Here is a 7423-nt window from a genome sequence, read left to right as displayed (position 1 = left end):
TATATCACGCGTGTGTTAAACAGAAACAGAAAATCACGGTATCGAATCCCCTTCAGGTGTATCTAAACATTTTAAAAATTCAGAATTTGAATATATTATGTATAATTTAAGCACAAAACTAGGGTGACTGGTGAGTAGGCTTAAGAAAGCACCCTGTATATAGATAGGTGAACGGGTGGCAGTCATATTGATTGCGCCTGGAGGTAAATTTGTTTATCTAATAAACAATAATAGTAACCTAACAAAATGCAATCTGACTGAGGTCAATAGTAGAAGGAAAAATAACGGCTTTACTCATTTGGGGTAGTATTACCTACTTACCTATAAGTATGAATAACAGTGTATCATTCAACTGAAATACATTCTCAATAAAAATTAAATGTATATTTAGTAACGTAGTTGCTGGCGATGCACTTGATGTGTTGAACGAACGCAGTGATTATGCACGTGTTCAGTTGTTTTTTTTTTTTTCAATTGTTCACGGATCACGTTACTTCGGTTATGTTATGTATATTCTTACTTCTTAGACATACAACCGTATAAATGAAAACAATTAATACAATCATAAAACCATATTATATTAACACGTTCACGACCACGCTATACATGTGATAGTTATTATTAATCATAATATATATAATATATATGCGGATTATGGATGATATTTGCATAGGAAAAACAATAAAAAAATATGTTTTCATATTAATTCAAATTTTCGCTAATATAATAATATTATAATATAAAATAGTAATACTTATACGAACTACGGATCAGATAACACGTTTTACTTATACTTTATTAATAATAAGCAATACATTTTATAATTCGGTGAGATACCTACGTATTCTCTATAAACAGTTAGTTATTCATTATTATTAATACCTACATGCCTATTATTCATAAGCGCAATTTCAATAAAAAAACTAAGAGTGCTTAAGCTCTGCATTTTCTTGGCATTTAAATTCAATTATAACTATGAGGCATTTATGACTTTTTTGAGCAAAAATGTTTTATGACAATTTAACATTGAAGACTTATAGTGTATTAGGTAAATTTTATAAAAATGAATACAATAGTCAATTTTAATTTATCAAAAATTTAAAACAACTTTTTTATATTTTATTCAAAAAATGTGACAAATAAATATTAGTATACAAAGTGTAACAGAAAAACAGAAAGACTTGACGAAAAAAAAATGACGTTAATTAAACGTATGACAAAAATTGTTAAAATTATATGACTAGTAAGTAATTTAAGAATTAATATACCTATATCAGCAAATTTGCAAAAAAAAATATTTTGAAAGAAGTTATTATAATAACTTACGTATACGTTCCAAATTCATTTAATCAAAAAAATATTGATATATCAAAAGTTCTAAAAATAAACTACTTGACTTAGATAAATGTTTTTACTAGGTATCAAAATTATTGTTTTTATAATCAGATTCACAAATCGGCTATTTTGAATATATCTAAAAAAATTGAAATCAAATTAAAATTTTTTTATTTTCAATGTTAAAAAATAAGTACTTAATTAAAATATAAAATTAATTTTTTGCATTATATATTTGAAACTATAAATAAGTGACTATAAATTGTATATAAAAAACAATTTAAATATTGATTAGAACAAAAGTTATTTCAAAAGTCAGTTCTATTTATTACACCCTATATAGGATATTATACTATATAATACCATACGGCATACACAATTATACAGACTGTCGAAAACTTGGAACTCATAAGTGAACAACAACTGACAAGTGATTCGTATATCGTAATTAGGTATTTGTCCGAATTAGATATGGGCACAGGAATGTTTATATTAGTAAATACTCGCGATAAGTTTGTTATAGCACTGAGTCGCTGCTGAACTTGACAACTGATAATAATATAACCGACCAGAACGACCGGGTTTAGTAGAGACATTGGAAAATAATGATTAATGTTCTAAATAGATTTGAATTTGAAAAAATGACAATTGTCGAGTTCATTGTTTCATTCATTATACTCTGATACCCTCATGTCTGATGATAAACTGTTTTTGGTTTTTTTTGTTGTTGTAAGGAGAAGCTTTGACACATATACACATAAATTATTAGAGGGTGCTAATTTTAAAATTGGGGGTGCTAATACCCCCTAAGACGGGGGGGGGGCTATTTGCGCCTATGCTATTATTATTTATTATAATATCAAACAGTATATGAACACAATAGGTATTTCATAGCAGTACAGTACTTATAGTTTTTATTATATTTTGTTTGTTCGTCATTTAACTTTGTAGCCATTTCATAATGAAATATAGGCACACAAATATTTGTTATAGCCTATAGGTAGGTATAGGTTCCTACTTCGGGTATTTATTTTTTAGTATTTTCTGAAAACGAAGACAGTTTCTCAAAAAATATGTAAAACGACCAACAAGAGACAGAACTTTCCACATCACTGGTATTATACGCTTCATTATTAAGTACGACCAAATTATTAAAAATATCATGTTATGACTTTTTACATGATTTGTCATAATCTTAGATCATCTACTAATACTAATTATGATCTAAAGTCATACATGATAATTTTAAATCCTTCACAATAATAGCTTTCTTAATGATACTATTATCTATAAAGGTATCGGTACTTGCTTACTTATTATTTACTAACCTCACATCACATTAAGCTTCCAACATTACACCAATATTTTCATAAGTTATAAGTCTCTCAATATCTTATATTACTTTACCAAAGAGTGGCAAAGACTACCAGCTGTGAATTTAAGCGTCAAAAACAAATGTCTCTATTTTATAAGTATGTAGATTACCGAAAATTACCACCCTTGCTTATTGCCTGTTCAGATCCTGACCTTCATTTTATTACCTCTCTATTAAATTTCTCATTGGATGCTCTCCGCTTATCCAGTATTAAATGCCTGTGTCCTGCCACTTCTGTTTCAGAAATCATTCCCTATTTATTATTTAATGTCTTTTCTCACTCTACCACCTTTGGCCACAATCAGCTAGTGTACAGAATGCTACGTTATGATAATTCTATGAATTTAGTTTTTTAACTTTGGCGGCCACATTTTATTTCTCTTATTTCTTTTGCGAAGCCTAAATTCGAAATAGATAAGTATTAAATATTTTATAGAATATTATCGACTTAAGTGCAAATTTATATTTACTATACGAATACCTGACAGACTACCTTTTCTTTTGTATACGCCATTTTTTATCCTAAATGGAACACTCAACATATATAACTAATAAAGGATATTGAAATTATTATTTTATGTATAAATATTGATTTACAAAGATATAATATGTGCATTGTGCATGCACTTGTATGTAATCAAGAAAATGAGAACGTAATAATAACATTTAAAGCAATAGTATTTGCCGTAATTTTAATTACAATAATACAATTTATAAATAAATAATATGATAATATTGTATTGCCCATTTGCCTCTACGACAACCAAATTAGGCCAGTATACACATTTTTGAACCCTTATTATTTTTTTTGCTCCCGTTGTTCATATGTAGTTTAAGTACATTTTCTCGATACATAATCATAACTCATAAGCATAACTTATATAAGTATAGGTAATAATAATATTTTTAAATTTCATTTCAAAAGATCTCACGGCGTTCTAGGTAGGCAATTTAGCTACATTAGTGTTGCATGTCCATATTTCTGGTATCTCATAAGTTTTAATATTACGGTTTGGTACGGTACATCTAAGTATTACACCTAAAACACAATGATACAATTCACTGAAATTAGTTCAAACAATATGTATCTGTTACGGGCAAAGAAGGATATCGGGCATTTTAATGTAATGCCCGGGCACTGTGCACAATGCCCGAATATTTTGGGCAATGTAAGAATAATCATTTTAATACCAATTTTTTCATACATTGACCGGGCATTGTACGAGATTTCCCGGGCAAAGTGTACCCCGCCCGGATTCAAGTGGGCAAAGTGAACTAATTACTGCACACATTTATGTCGAATGGTATTTATACGTAACAATAACACTACAAAACTATTCTTATACGTATTGTATTCGTTTAATACCACGACTTACGAGTTACGAGATACCTATCTAATTATACGCAATATACGCGATAATACGAACCGATCCGTAATTTCAATGACAAAATGATCACATAGTATATTGCACATTTGCGCGAAATATAATCTAGATAATATTTCATGATTATCGAATGATTATATTTTCACGACGTCGTGTGTCCGTCATTACTACTGTATTATTATGTAATAGCAATCGATGTACTTAAATACAAAACATTTGGTCGACTATGTAACTCAAAGTGCCAATATAGTTGTGTATTTGTTAATAAATATATTAATATAATGTTATCTTACAGGCCTAAGATTACTTTTTAGTAATAATTTATTAAATTAAAACTATTAAAATAACTATAATTTAATAATAAATAATGTTCATCTTGTTCATGTCAAACCACTTTTAAATAAAAATATTAATTCTTCAATAGGATGACCATACTGGATAATAGATTTAAAAACTATTAACAGGCAACTAATATTTGAAGCGCCTATTCCAAGTTTTTATTATGATTATTGAAAAATGCAGTAAAATGTTTTATTGATTTTTAATATATTCAATATTTAACCTACAGTACCCAAATCCAAATGGACACTGTACACAATGCCTGTACAATGTTAACTTATTCCAACATTGCCCTCGAAAATAGGGCATTGTGCACAGTGACTAGTGATTCTTACAACAATATCGGTTAATCGGTTGAGTTCCGCCGAAACAAAGTAGGTGGGTACATCGCAAATACAAGTTAGTTTTTATAATAGTTAATCAGAAGTAAAATCATGTGCAATTTATTTTACTAATGATACAGTAAATTAGCGTTATTTTTCGTTGTTAAGGATATTATGATGCTGAGTGCTGACCCATTATACAATAACTTATTTTCCAGTCAAGATAAAGTTATATTATTTTCATGATTTACATACACGCGTTTTTTTTAATTCTATAAATCGATCAAACATTCAAATACCTACCCAAACGTGTTTCGACTTTGTTGTTATTTGTACATTATTCTCGTCTGACGTCATAAAATAAGATTATTCGCTATATTTTAATATTTCGAGGTCGTTGTCAGTGCGATCTTTGATATTCATGTACGCGTATTATACTATTACATACATAAGATCGCGTGCCACTGTATCGCGTTCACCTCGACCATTATCGTACTTCGGGACCAATTACAACGACGCGTGGGATATTATATTATCATTACGATATACAAGGTGATTCGAAAAGCATGCTCACCACCATCTATCTTTTAGTACCTAATAAAATTGATTAAGATTATTGGAATTTTCAAATATAGTGAAGAAGCATATTTTTATTTGCTTACCATTTAAGGCATGTCCTGTGCAGGTGGCTCAAGTTTTTATTTTTTTGACAAATAAGAACCTACCTTTTCATATTGTGAATTGTTAAGCAGATTGTTATGGAATGTTGATATTTTATCTAAATAAAAATACAAACGAGTAGTTTCCGATTCATGTTTAAAAAAAGCAGGTAAGTGGATGTTGCTCTGCTGTACAGTGTACAGTATAGATTACAAGTGGGTAATTGTATATTGGTTGTATTAGACTTGAATCCAATGATATAATATCATTGTATAAGAAAAACGATTCTGAGCGGAGACGGTTTGACAGTCTAGATATTTTATATTTTGTTATTATTTATTTTATCATGTAAGTTGAATTAATATTAAAATATTATAATTTGGTAATGGTAATAAACAAAGCGTTAGAAATTAAAATCCCATTTTTAGCGTTTTTTCGTAATTTTCCGTTGGTTTTTCCCGTGGCATTAAATAACTGTTGGAAAATCGAAAAATGACCTCTCTAAAGTACCATCTTGATCCAATTTGCTAAAAGATAAGGTAATACCTATATGTTGAAATCGAAACACTCCTTCTGGAAGAAATTTTGTATACAGGATATAAAAATAAAAATAAAAAAAAAAGAAAATAAACACCATTGTAAAAACAATAGCTTCCTCGCTCCGCTCAGAATCTAAAATGTATAAACCGAGGGTAATAATCCTTAAAAATGGTTTTACGAAAATATACAACTTATTATATATTATCGAATATTAGTATCGTAGTATCGGATCTAAAACGGATACTCAATACGAATCTAAGTATTTAAAACTAGTATACCCTAAAGGCTAAAGTATACTTGAAAATCCAAAAACCAGAATATGAATAAATTCATTATCAAAGGAACGGATAATCGCGAAACGGAGGTGAGCATACTTGTTGAATCGCCCTGTATTGTGTACCTTCTGCCGCTCTGTCCGCGACGTTTGTCCGTTTAAGTGTCCCTGCAGCCGTGTCTTTTGTTCGCGTTTTTCAGTTCATCCGGCTGGTGTCGCGTGCGACGTACTTCCTGCTATTATTGTTAATATTATGCTATATTGTATTATTATGTCGTAGATCCGATGGTGCTCGACGACGATGGTATATAAACGTCATCGCAACGTCGCTGTCGTCCCCGACCCAATTTTTCGTTGACGTTGACAGTGCTTTGACACATGATATGCGCATCTATAATACGTGTGACCCACCTGTATAACATAAGTACTGTTATGCGTACGTGAATAAAATACCATATTAATATGAATATTGTACCTACTAGAATGAAATTTGGGCTACACAAATTTTTTGTCATATTATTATTATAAAACAATGTAGTTTGTACCGATCAGAATCGCTCGTATTTTTTTAATGGTAAATAAATTGCTAAATAATATTAAATTATTATTGATACTTGCTATATACACCGTTTTAATCATTAATATTAATATATTTAAATTAAGTTTCCAAAATACTAGGCCATACACCATGACTGCATACGTTTTGAATTTGAAAATGTATAAACATCCATTTCCTTAATACTCGTTTCAATAATTATTTATATTATAAGACTGTAAAAGTGTATTATATTTTATATATAAGTAAACTTAAAACTATACTAAATTGATAGTTTCATAATTCGGAAATATTTTAATCACATGTAAATTTATTTTATTTTCAAATAATCAATGTTCTTAAAAGTTAATTATACATAGGTAGTAGGGAGGTTACAAAAGTAGATATGAAAATTATTAGATTATAATTGTTGATTATTAAATTGGTTTTTTACGGAATATTTTTGAAATTTTTTGTTAGTTTTACTCGATTTAAACCTCTATTTAAATCAAATTCAACGATGCAATACAAATTATTAGCGAAAAGTATTCCTCTACTGGATGTAATGCCATGCAACAAGAATATTACACAGCGTAATAAATAATAAAACTATTTTATTATATACAAAGAATATCTATATAGGCTGTTATACATCGG

This window comes from Acyrthosiphon pisum, chromosome A1 (genome assembly GCF_005508785.2).
Source record: "Acyrthosiphon pisum isolate AL4f chromosome A1, pea_aphid_22Mar2018_4r6ur, whole genome shotgun sequence".
In the NCBI taxonomy this organism is placed as follows: domain Eukaryota; kingdom Metazoa; phylum Arthropoda; class Insecta; order Hemiptera; family Aphididae; genus Acyrthosiphon; species Acyrthosiphon pisum.
This window is presented reverse-complemented; position numbering follows the sequence as displayed.